General features: G+C 48.2%; 1 protein-coding gene across 6 annotated transcripts in view; it reads right to left on the reverse strand.

Annotated features, from left to right (window-relative positions):
• Window positions 1-13,779, reverse strand: part of dnmt3ab (DNA (cytosine-5-)-methyltransferase 3 alpha b) — a 175,975-nt gene that overhangs the window by 147,186 nt on the left and 15,010 nt on the right. The gene's annotated exons all lie outside the window — the stretch shown is intronic.

The raw sequence follows: 13,779 nt of genomic DNA on the forward strand, positions 1-13,779 counted from the left end.
CAATAACACCTCACACACACGTCACTCAACACCAATAACACCTCACACACACGTCACTCAACACCAATAACACCTCACAACATGTCAATCAAAACATCTAACACAGCGCATCAATCAAAACATCTAACACCTTACAGCGCATCAATCAAAACATCTAACACCTTACAGCGCATCAATCAAAACATCTATCATCTTGCAGCGCATTAATCAAAATATCTAACACCATACAACACGTCAATCTAAATAGCTAACACCTTACAACACGTCAATCAAAAAAATCTAACACCATACAACGTATCAATCAAAAAATCTAACACCATACAGTTCGTCAATCAAAAGACAACTTACAACACCCAAATCATAAATACATCAGCGATCTTCATTCCTGGTCCTGGAGAGCCGCAGGGTGTGCTGTTTTTTGTTTTTGCCTTAAGATCAGTAACATGAATCCATGTGGAGTTGGTTAACTGTAATTAACTGCTTTAATTGATCAATCAAGTTCTGAGTAACAGCAAAAGCCAGCACACCCTGCAGCTCTCCAGGACCAGGAGTGAGGTCCACCGCTATAGACTATCATGCACAAATAATATATTTTTGATATAAAACCTTGTTAATCAAAGAGTATGAATTAAGATTGTCACCCAAAACCAAAGCCCCCTCTCCACATCCCGCCCTCACTGTGAATACAACCCCTCAAATCACCATTCAGACCGAATCAATCCCCAAATCTGCCAACTCAACACACATGACAGATATACATCTTTTAGGACCAAACCACATGCAGTATACAGACACATACCGTCCACACAGACAGTCACGAAAGACTTTCAAAAAATTATTCACAGGTCCTTTGAGAAACACCCTCGCTTCCTCTATTCACGACGTGATCAATTATTGACATATATATATATTTTTTTACAAGTAATATGGAAACCGTGGCTAATTATTTTTGCAAGCTGTGATGAAAGAAAGCGGAGAAGTTGTGAATTCAGCATCGCCATTTCTGAGCTGTGGTTTCTCGCTGTTTATTCTTTTGCCGAAGCCCGTGAGAAATCTGACTCAAGCTTTGATCGAGCTTAACGGGAACGGAGCCAGAAAGGAGCACGTCACGCAGTACACACACACAGAGAAGAGAGAGCCGCTTTGACTCCTAAAAACTTCCATCATGCGTACAGCCCTGCAATATATAAACTGCATTTATGTATTTATTAATTTGTTTAACAGACTGCAGTGGTCCTCCTGTGGAGCCAAAAATACTTAACAGGAGGGAAAGATCTCAAGACCACAAGTATAGCATTGGCCCCGAATGTTGGCTTTGGCTAACAAGTTAAAATGTTAGCCTTGACTAATGAGCTTTAATGATAGCTTTGGCTAACAAGTAAAAAATTTAGCATAGACTAATGAGTTTTAATGTTAGTTTTGGCTAACAAGTTCAGATTTTAGCGCAGACTAATGACTTTTAATGTTAGCCAACGCTAGCCTTGACGAATGAGTTTTAACATGAGCTTTGGCTAACCAGTTCTAAGGCTAGCTGCGGTCCGCAATTCCGCAACGAAAAATAAAATTTGATTATTGATTATTTTGGCCGTTGCTACGGCACCCAAAGCCCTTTTTTTTTAGCCTTTATTTCAGTTTGGGCTAAAAACAGTCTCAGCATCGGTGTAAAAGTTGAGACGGAATGTGCAGGAACAGGGTTTGAAAGTGAGCTGCGGTGAGATCCGCAGCGGCGGTTTAGCTCCAGCGCGGCGTTAGCGTTTTGTTCGGCGATCTCCCGCGCGGGGCAGGGGAAACCCGAACAATGCGGGGCCACGTTTGATTGACGCGTCCCTCTCGCCGCCCCGGCCGGGGGGCGCTGGGGGGTCCACGCCGGGTCGCCCCGCCGCGGCGCGTTCACAAAGACGCCCGGCGCCCCTCTCCTCCGCCCCCCCCCTCCCGATTTCCCCTCTTTTCACCGATAAAACCGTGTCTTTCCCCCCCTTTCAGGGCGAGCGCTAGCGTCCGCAAAACCCCCACGGAGGGAGGAGAGGGGAAGATGATCCCGCTGTTGTTCGCGCTCTCGGCCGGACTGTGTGGGTTTATGGCGGAGTGGTTCGGGGGTGGGGGGGGGGAAGCCATTTTTTACAGAAATTAAACACACTTCAATACATTATAAATATGTAGATTATCTTTTAACTGTAATGCCACAATGACGGATACTGTCAGAGCAGCGTACTTTAAAAATATTACGCTATAATATTACATAACGCAGTGTCTGTTGTTTTGCCCCACATTTGCCCCACATACTGTGAGGTGTAGCAACAACTTTTAAAAATTGAATTATATTTTTGAATTATGTTTTACTGAAACATAATTATATTCTCTCTCCGTGAGCTGAGATAGAAAGGAAGGGACAGTGTGCGGAAGGGACAGTGTGTAGAAGGGACAGTGTGTGGAAGGGACAGTGTGTAGAAGGGACAGTGTGTGGAAGGGACAGTGTGTAGAAGGGACAGTGTGTGGAAGGGACAGTGTGTAGAAGGGACAGTGTGTGGAAGGGACAGTGTGTGGAAGGGACAGTGTGTGGAAGGGACAGTGTGTGGAAGGGGCAGTGTGTGGAAGGGACAGTGTGTGGAAGGGGCAGTGTGTGGAAGGGACAGTGTGTGGAAGGGACAGTGTGTGGAAGGTTTCCAGACCGCACGGCTCGACCCGCGGTACTGCCAAAAACGGCCGACCGCATGCCTTATGTTGAGCGGGTCGACCCGGGGAGACTGGGTCTGAACCAGGGGTGGGGTAGTGTTGATCTGACTCGATTTCGGGGTCAAGAGGGTTTGATTTGGGGTGGATTTGGGGTTTGAAGGGAGCAGATATTTTATTAATAAAATTTAATGAACGATACGTTCAAGTTAATCCTTTGATTTTTTGCTGGATATTCTCAAGGTGCCGTGCCTAGCCGTTGAGCCATGAGCACACATCGCGGACAGATGAAAAGTGGACAGATGAGAAGTCTGGCCGGTTGCAAGGTGGACCAAGGTGTGAGTTCTGATCACATCGTGTCTCCGCTGTTGTGTTGTGTATGGGAGGAAATAAAGTCAACAAACTAAGTAAACTAGTAATCTTGGGCCGGTGTGGGTACAGGTTTTTGTGTTAATCCAACAACGAATTAAATCAAGAGCTGGATTATAATAAGAACAATCAGGTGTCCTAATTCTGGGCTGAAACAGAAACTGGCCTTCAAATTCAATTTCGTTAACCCCCACGACAGATAGCTACGTGCCCAATTTGTTTACACCAGCCAAAATATTCAGTTTCCCATTAAATAAACAATTCTAGACTTTTAAGTCAGCCCTTACGATGACTTTCTAAATGCTGCACATTTGCCCAGAGGGAACCGCAGGGCCAAGTACCTTGATGATCGCTGTGCTCATTCCAGCGACTAAAACCTGCAGCCCCCTCTCTGTTAGCGGCACACTCAGCTAACCGCTACGCTGCGCTGCCAGGAGGGGACACAGCCGTGCCCGGCCAGCGTTGAGAACCAGCACACCGATCCCCGTTGGCACTCTCAGGACGTCCCACATTTTTGGCGCGCCCGACGCCGTCGTTGAGGTAAACGTCTCAACGGCGATTTTCACTCTCCACAAAAAGGACACTTTTTTTAGACGTGACAGAGGGAGCGGCTGCAGCCAGGCAGGAGGGAGATCGGTGGAAATTTGGCTCTCCTACTTGGCGGCCGTGGCGGTGCGCTATGGAAATGGCCTCCATTTTAGAGCGGGGCTTCGCTCACGGTCCTGGGCTCATTTTGTGCCGCTCACCCCCCCCCCAGCCCCCCACACAGACCTCCGTGGTCCACTGTTGAAAATAAATCCTGCCGTTCTTTCAAACGGTGTTAAGGTTAAGAGGCCTTTGTGAACATTTCATCTGATTTCAAGCATTTGTCACGTCTATCCAGAACAAATTAGGACTGCAGAACAGCGTTTGTTTTATTTTACAAAGAATCCATTTATACAGTTAGATACTCACTGAGGCAAATCAGGTAACACACCTGGCTCACCACGGCAGCCGAACAGTACTGTCCTCTCAGGGTACCTCTGAGAAATTTTATCTTTGAAGAACAAAAATGTACCTCCACTGTCAATTTATGTGTAGCCGATGTCAGAGCAGACATCCTGACGTTACTCACGCCCAGTTCACTGAGAGGTTACGGACGTCGACGGGAGGCTGAAGCAGGAAACCAATCGGCACCAACACTCTGTATCTGCAACCGTGATTCCACAAAGAGAAACCGATCACCAACACCATGCAATTTTACTCACGGCCTTCTCACTAATGTCGGGGAGCCGCAGTGGCATTTAAGTTTTAATTAAGTGCAAATTCTGCGTGAACCCTTTTCCAGCAGAGCATTAACAACTTTGTATTATAATGCCAAGTGTAGAAAAATGGATATTTTTTTCCATCGGTTTTTGTTTTTTTTGCAGGCTCTTCAGGAGCTCGCAGATGAGAACCGGCCCACTGGGGCCATAACTTGGCGTGACAGAATAACCTCCCCAAATAAATCCTGTTTAACATATAAAAGAAGAGGGCTCGTAGAGGGCTTTCAGAGGAGCACAACACCGCCTGGAAGCAGAGCGGGGCAGAGCGGGGCAGAGCGGGGAAACGCAAAACAGCTGGAGAGGGAGAGACGCCAGGTCACTGCCTCCTGAAGCGCATTTCCGTCGATAAAATCGATGGCGGTTCATTCCTCCTGACAGACGGGATCCCCGCGAGCCTTCGGCAGAGAGGAAGTCCGCCGCACGGACAGGAAGTGATGTATTCGGCAGCGCTACGCTAACTAGCACGGCCGACTGCCAACCTTCACAGCAGCACTCTGTGCGCCGACGCTAACGGGGTCGATGCTAACGGGGCCGACGCTAACGGGGCCCACGCTAACGGGGCCGACGCTAACGGGGCTGACGCTAACGGGGCCGACGCTAACGGGGCCCGACGCTAACGGGGGCCGACGCTAACGGGGCCGACGCTAACCGGGCCGACGCTAACAGGGCCCACGCTAACGGGGCCCACGCTAACGGGGTAGCTTATAAACGTCACCTGGCCTGCTTCAACAATGTGCCAGCATAGCCTCACGCCATTATACCCACCACTCCATGTGCGATAGGTCGGCCTGTAGCGTAGTGGTTAAGGTACCTGACTGGGACCCGCAAGGTGGGTGGTTCGATCCCCGGTGTAGCCACAATAAGATCCGCAAAAGGCCCTTAACCCTGCATTGCTCCAGGGGAGGATTGTCTCCTGCTTAGTCTAATCAACTGTATGTCGCTCTGGATAAGAGCGCCTGCCAAATGCCAATAATGTAATGTAATGTAATGTAATGTAATGCTATGTAAGTTCAGCAGTACATACTTAGAGTCTTTTACGGAGAGTGATCAAGTATTAACTGGGCTGCTTGGGGTTGCTGCAAAAGAGTATGTGTGCTCACTCAACTTACCCTGTATGAATAAAGGTTAATAATAAACAATAATAACTGTGTATTTGTGTCTAGCAGGCTTGGAAACCCTGGTGTAAAATTCAGCTCGATATTACTAGTGACCTGCGGGTTAGAAAACCTAGCTTGAGCTGGTCAAACCATGTTGAGAATGCAGCTGGTCTCCTCAACCAGCTACCAGCTGTTTCAAGTCCTAGCTTGAGCTGTTTTCTTGTTTTTGTTTACATAATTGCACTTGGTTGAACCCATGAGACAACTGAAGATTTATTCTGCCTTTTTTAAATTTGTGATTTGCTCTGAGAATAATTCAGACACCCTGTTAAAAAAAAAAAAGGCATTCATTCCGTTCACTCTTGAGACACCACAACCTGTAATTTATCTTAGAGTCCCGACAAATAAGGAAACACTAATCAAAATTTAGTGGGAGATAAAAAAAGCCTTTTTAGTACCTGATCTTTTCATTAAAGCGGGATTACCGGGGGTATAATTATATTTCCGAGAGAAGGCATGGTGCAATTTCATTACCTCAGGGGTCGAGAGAGGAGCAGGGAGTTTATGTCTCTCTTTGGGTGTTTGCGTAGCTGCGGAATTAGATCGCCCCGGGAAGATTGGAGACGCCGGCCGGACAGGCCAAATTAATGCCACGGAACTTCCTGTAAATCAGCCGCCATTTTGTAAGATGACACGTGCGATAGAGTAATTGGGTTATCCTTATTCAGGATGTAAAGGTCGACCGCAAAGACAGGGTCTCAGGGTCGGGTTGTGATCTCCGGTGGCCGGGGTGACAGACAGCACATATATTCCCCGCGTTATTACAGGCTTAGCGAACATACACTCAGTGACCATTTTATTAGGTAGACATGTATACCAGCTCTAATGAGGGCAAATGTCTAATCAGCCAATCGTGTGGCAGCAACTCAATGCATAAAAGCATGCAGACATTGGTCAAGCTAGGTTTGACCAGCTACCAGCTCAGACAAGCTACAAGGCTGACCAGTCCATACCAAGCTAGACCAACGTATAATGAGCCTGACCAGCTCAGTCTTCAGGCTGGATGTCAGCGCATTCTGCTGCTAGCGCACTTTGCTGTTAGCATGCTCTGCTGTTTTAGCGCATTCCGCTGTTAGCATGTTGTGCTGTTAGCGCATTCTGCTGTTAGCACATTGTGCTGTTAGCGCATTCTGCTGTTAGCGCATTCTGCTGTTAGCATGTTGTGCTGTTAGCGCATTCTGCTGTTAGCACATTGTGCTGTTAGCGCATTCTGCTGTTAGCACGTTGTGCTGTTAGCGCATTCTGCTGTTAGCATGTTGTGCTGTTAGCGCATTCTGCTGTTAGCATGTTGTGCTGTTAGCGCATTCTGCTGTTAGCGCATTCTGCTGTTAGCATGTTGTGCTGTTAGCGCATTCTGCTGTTAGCGCATTCTGCTGTTAGCATGCTCTGCAGTAGAAGTGCAGCGGTGTGGCTGAGGAACGGCTGTTTAAGAGAACTGGTCCTGTCCCCAGCAGGCCACCGTAGCGCTGGCTGGTGAGTGCCGGCCCGTTAGCAGCTGCTGCTGGCAGCTGTGGGCGATAGCGGTCGGATGGGTGACGGCTGGAAGCAGATCACAGAAAATATAAACGGACTCAACAGCGACGGCGGGGAAAAGAAAGGACACAAGCGGACGGATTCGACGGTCTTCGCCGTCTCTGTGGATCAGCACAGAATCCCTGCGAGTTCAACAATCACCGGAATTAACTCGCCAAACTGTGCGCTCGTTATGAAAAAAAGCGGGAATGACGATCACTGTGTTTGTAGACAGGTGTGACAGAACGCTTTGAGTCTTCAAACAAAGGCCAGCAAACTGTGTCAGCTTAGCAAACCTGCCCCCCCGTCTAAAGAGAAGAACAGGGCGCAAAATGTAATGTTCCAATCCCTGATCACTCCCTACTCCCCCAGCTACTCCGGTCTGCCAGCTCTGGTCGCCTTATGGTTCCCTCATTACGAGCACCTGGCGGTCGAGCTGCACGTTCACGCCTGTTTTCCACTCTGGTCCCTCAGTGGTGGAATGACTTGCCTACCACTGTCAGGACAGCAGAATCCCTCCCCCTTTTTCGACGCAGACTAAAAACACACCTTTTTAAACTCTACCTTAGTCTCTCTACCTTAACCTGATTTCCCCCGCCCCCCTTTCCGATATCCCTATCCCTCTTGTCTAATCCAAAAAAAATTGCACTTATGATAACTGTATGTTTAGAACAGCACTTCATGTGTATTTCACTAGTTATGGATGTGTTGCCTTAACTTGTGGAAGAACCTATGCACTTGTAACTCGCTTTGGATTAAAAGAGTCTGCCAAATGACTAAAATGTAAATGTAATGTAGTTTCCCAACGGATTTCAGAGTGGAGGGGTCATAGCTTCTACACGCTCAGAAATAAAGAGACAGTGGAGGAACATTCTTGTTCTTCAAGGATCACATTTTCCAAAATGTACCCTGAAAGTACAGTAATGTTCTCTCTGAGTACAAATGAGTACGCAAAAAAAAAGGTAAAAATGACTTATGTACTGCTGGAGGGGTGCAATTTTATGTACCGATAGGGTACCCAGTGACAAGCATTTGTACCCTTTTAGGAACTGTTCGAACCAGCATTTCTGAGAGTGTACCACCTGTAAGAATCTACTCCAGTTCCAGTTACGAATGAGTCTGAATCTGAAAAAGCGCAGTAATTAGGCAAACGCTGTTGAAAGGCCGTTAAAAAACACGCACACGCTGCAACAATCATCGTGTGAGGTCTGTACGTCGCGTTCGGGGGGTTTAACTCACATCTTCACTGCCACGACTCACTGCACGGCTGAGTCACACTTTCAAAACACAGATGCTGTACGTCAGCCGGCCACTTTCACTTCTCCCCCGGCACTCCCACACAGCAGAGAGGAACAGGACCACGCCCAGGCGCGTGCCAGGCAGGACGCAGAGGCTGAGGCCAGCAGCGTGAGGCGAACAGCCGGACTGGACTGCACACTGCACACCATGCAGCTGAACCCCAGTGTAAAATCCAGCTATTACTGTACTGTACACTGCACACCATGCAGCTGAACCCCGGTGTAAAATCCAGCTTCAAATTGCCAGGCACCAGTTTCCAAACCTAGCTTCAGCTGTGTCTATTTTCAGCAGGCAATGCAAACCCATTACATCATCTTCTCCTGGATTCAGTCCCTTTCCAACAATATTAAATCAAATCACAATACTGCAAAAAATACTTTTCACAAAGGCCACCTGTCACCATATGTTATTTTTCCTCTGTCTGCTTTTTGCATCCGTGAAATTCAAAATGTGGCAGTGTGGCATAGTTGCAAACTCCAACTGGATTCAAAACTACGAGGAGGTTGCCAGCTCCAGTTCCTGTCTGTGACACAGCCAGAGTAACTCCTGATCACGGAGGTATCGCGCCCATTCCCCACACGCGCTCACTTAACATCCAGCGGCGCGAGGAAGCCAGCGGTGAGAGAAATGTTTACCTTCGCCTGTGAGGAGTCTTCCTCCGGCGGCTCCCCGTCAGGATCACAAACACGGAGCGACCGCTTGCTTCATTCACCGTCTCGCACACAAGCTCCTGGCACCTTGTTTTGGCAGATAAGAATCGTTCGAAGGCTTTTTGGCAGCCGGAGTCGGGAGGCGATGCAGCACGCACAGAACTCATACCAGCTGAGCGAATTTCCCACCGAAAAAAAACCACTCAAAAGAACAGGATAAAAGAACCTGGATCCCCCGGTGACTGACATCAAAAGTGAATAATAATAAGTTCACGTATTTAATCTCAGACAGACTTTGTAAACGCGAATATTAAAACTGCAGCTCGACTTCTTTGCATTCCGTACGAGATTACGTGTTTAAGAAATTAATACAGATTCAATTTCGCTTATCTATCCGAAATGCATTAAATTTAAATAAGTCATCACTGTCCAATTAAGGAGCTGGTGGAGAGATAGTCCTGTCCGACACACACTGCATGCTCGGTACTGCTTCAGAGTCATATCAATCTTTAATTGTGTTTGTCCCCACACAATAAACTAATAATACAAAAATTAAATATCCAGGATCGTATAATCACGAGCAGCTGGTCTTCCTCCGAGCCAAACTCACGGCAGTGACTGAACACTGACCCCGAGCAAAACCACTGGAGCCAGACATTCAGATGTGAGTTCATGCCGCACATCGACCCCGGCTGACCCCAGCTGACCCCGGCTGACCCCAGCTGACCCCGGCTGACCCCGGCTGACCCCGGCTGACCCCGGCTGACCCCAGAGGGGTGAGACAGGTCCAGTCTCCAGTGTGTGCAGATGAACAGTGTACACCAGCAGAACCGAACAGACCCTGCGGTTCTCCCTAACGGATCTGTTCTGCCTCTCCACTGACCGGCGCCACCATCTAATCCCACGCTCTGTCACCCCCCTTTTCTCTCAGATATAAGGGCACAGATATAAAGCCAAGTTTGGCCGGCTCACGTGGAGCAGCATGATTGGCTCGCTGCTCCAGAGGGAGGGACTTGGCAGGGCTAGTAGATCGCCGCACAATAAAGCACCTCAGGCGCCTCGGAATCACGGTCACAAGCCTGAGACGAGACGGCTTGAAGAAGGCGTGTCGCTCTCCTTCGGGCCGCTGAGGGACGGGGTATGGGGGGTGTATCTAATACTAGCTCTAATTGAATCAGACGGGGTACAATTGGCCACCAAATTGGGAGAAAAATTTAAAAATCTGAAATAATTTTTTTACATTTTTTTTAAAGGTACAAATGAATTATTAAACCAGCTGGGGGTGCAGGGGAGCCCCCCAGTGACAAGCATTTGCCCCATCGTTCAGCAGTTTTCCCGCCATTTTTTCTGAGAGTGTACAAAACAGAAACACAAACACAAACAGCCTTTCGATGAAAGACCTTTGCCGGTATTCATTGTGTGCGTGCATGTGTGCGTGCCAGAGAGAAAGAGATTGAGTGTGTGTATGTGTGTTTTGGAGTCGTGTTTAATAGCATTGGTGACTGCGCATAACTCAGGAGTTGTAAAGTATACACCCTGTGTGTGCTGTGTGTGTGTGTGTGTGTGTGTGTGCGGGAGAGAGAGATAGAGAGAGGGTTTGTGTGTGTGTGTGTGTGTGTGTGCGGGAGAGAGAGGGTTTGTGTGTGTGTGTGTGTGTGTGTGTGTGCGGGAGAGAGATAGAGAGAGGGTTTGTGTGTGTGTGTGTGTGCGGGAGAGAGAGGGTTTGTGTGTGTGTGTGTGTGTGTGTGCGGGAGAGAGATAGAGAGAGGGTTTGTGTGTGTGTGTGTGTGTGTGTGTGTGTGTGCGGGAGAGAGAGATAGAGAGAGGGTTTGTGTGTGTGCGTGTGTGCGTGTGTGTGTGTGTGTTCTGGAGTTGTGTTTAACAGCATCGGTGACTGCGCATAACTCAGGTGCTGTAAAGTACGCACCCTGTGTGTGAACTCATGTGAACCAGGAAGTCATCTGAAAAGCTTTTAGCTACAGGAGGTAAAAAGAAAAGAAAACAAAACACCAACAAAAAAACATTCTGTTTAACAGTCACGCGATCAGCCAGTCGGTCGGGGGAGTCGCCGTGGCAGCAGTTGCTGTTTAAATCATTCTCAATGATGCGTTTTTTTCTCTTTTTCTTGGAAAAGCACCCTGTGACAGCATGGCGATAAATGTAAAAACAGAGACACACTGTTTCAGGGGGGGGGGAGTTCCAAAACTCAAGTCAATTCAGGAAGAGAATTTAAATCCATTCCGTGATACAAAACAAACGGTCTTTTTTTTCCCCAACTGTCTATCAGTCCATTTCCTGAAATGAACTCCCCCAGCCCTAATTGGCTCATTGATTTATTGACCGATTGATTGATTGGCTTGTTCCTCAGAGCCGGAAACGCTAATGCTCTGCTTACTGTATCTCAGATGAGCTGATGCATGATGAGATAATGTACAGAGCTCACAAGGTCATTTATGTTCTGATACATCACCACCCTGATGGAGCCTGGACCAGCACTGCAGGGGGAACAGAGCTCCTTGCCCAGCGCAGTGCCACACCTGAGACTCAAACTCGTGACCCCACCTCAAACTGAGCCACAAACGCTCAAAACCCCCAGATTCTGCGCACCACGTCAACAGAGTGGGAATTATGCAAAACAGCAGCAGGGGGGGGGGGGGGAGAATTTAGTTTCCTCTATAAATAAGAAATTAATAAATAAGTAAATATCAAACAGAAATACTACATTTAAGAGGCTGCTGCTACAGATGTTTACTTTCACACTTTGTGTGAGAATTCAGTTTTCCAGCTACGTCAATTGCGCACACACACACACACACACACACACACATACACAAATACACACACAAAAATATACACATAAATACACGAACATGCACATATATACACACTCTCTCACATGCACACAACATAAAATAGCTCACAGAGCTTGTTTACTCAGCGAAACTCATCCTCTCCTCTCTCTCTCTCTCCTCTCACTCTCCTTCTCCTCACTCTCTCTTTCTCCCTCTCTCCCTCCCTCTCTCTCTCTCCCTCTGTCTCCCTCTCTTTTTCTCCCTCTCGCCCTCTCTCTCTCTCCCTCCCCTCTCTCTCTCTCCCCTCCTCTCTCTCCCCTCTCCCTCTGTCTCCCCTCCCTCCCTCTCTCTCCCCTCTCCCTCTGTCTCCCTCCCCCTCTGTCTCCCTCCCTCCCTCTCTCTCCCTCCCTCCCTCTCTCTCTCCCTCTTCCTCCCTCTTTTCTCCCTCTTTCTCCTCCCTCCCTCTCTCTCTCTCTTTCTCTCTCTCCCTGTCTCCCTCTCCCTCCCTCTCTTTCTCCCCCCTCTCTCCCTCTCCCCTCTCTCCCTCTTTCTCTCTTTCTCCCCCTCTCTCTCTCTCTCTCCGTCCTCTCTCTCTCTCTCTCTCTCTCTCTCTCCCCCTCCTCTCTCTCTCTCTCTCTCCTCTCCCCTGCCGGCCGTGTTCCGTCGTGGCGGTGTGAACGCAGCGCTCATCAGCGGTGAAGCCAGTCGCTAAGGTACCGGGAAACGGTTGCTACGGTGGAAAAACTGCTTAAGCAACAAATCCCGGTCGGAGCGGCGGGAAGCAGAGGCTGCTGAGTAACAGCTCTGGAGCAGCGGACCGTCGCCGAGGGAAACGCACGACGCGGCCAATCAGAGCCAGGCTCCCGCAACGCAGGGACACACGGGTACAACATGTTCTCTCACTCCGAATAATAATAACAATAATAATAATAATAATAATAATAATAATAATAATAATATAATAACAGTAATAACAGCTGTGCCTATTACAGCTGGAACTGAAGAGCCCCCAAAATAAAAGGTTGGTTGATTATGGTCTTTATTTTGTATCCCAATCGACTGTTTTTCACACAACAGGAGATGTCAGCGAAGCACACAGCCGCCCTGAATTTCCTGCTCAGTTCAGTCAATTCATGAATTAAAAGTTAAATCAGAGCCGTCCAGCGAAAAACCCTCACTGGCCTTTTCCAGCTGTCTGTCCAGAAATGAGCTGCCCGAGCTGTAAGATTTCAGACTTTTATTGTGTATCTCTGTTGATGGTTTCATGTTGCTCGAGGTGTCAGCGGCGGGTTAGCAAACCCAGCCGACCACCACCTTCATCATCTTCATCATCGTCATCACCATCATCATCACGACCATCATCATCATCATCATCATCATCATTATCATGGCATGGGGAGGACAGGAGACCCCTGATTAAGTCCTGATTAAATGGTGGGGTTTTTTTATTTTGGGGGGGGGGGTGGGTGTGTTTCCCACACTGCCCGTCTCCAGGGCTTGCCAAAAGCATCTCACTGCTCTCCTGCGTCTCACGGTGACCGCACAGATGGGGGTGGAAACAGATGGGTCGTCAGGGCCGAAAATGGGAGCCAATCACATCACTCCTCTAATACATTATCTCTCTCCCTCTGTCTGTACGACACACACCCAAACTATCTCTCCATACGACACACACCTGATCTCTCTCTGTCTGTACAACACACACCTGATATCTGTCTGTACAACACACACTGATCTCTCTCTGTCTGTACACCACACCTGATCTCTCTGTCTGTACAACCTGATCTACAACCTGATCTCTCTCTGTCTGTACAACACACACCAGACTCTCTCTGTCTGTACAACACACACCTGATCTCTCTCTGTCTGTACAACACACACCTGATCTCTCTGTCTGTACAACACACACCTGATCTCTCTCTGTCTGTACAACTCACACCTGATCTCTCTGTCTGTACAACACACACCTGATCTCTCTGTCTGTACAACACACCTGATCTCTCTCTCTGTCTGTACAACACACACC

The sequence above is a fragment of the Conger conger genome, chromosome 5, assembly GCF_963514075.1.
Source record: "Conger conger chromosome 5, fConCon1.1, whole genome shotgun sequence".
In the NCBI taxonomy this organism is placed as follows: Eukaryota; Metazoa; Chordata; class Actinopteri; order Anguilliformes; family Congridae; genus Conger; species Conger conger.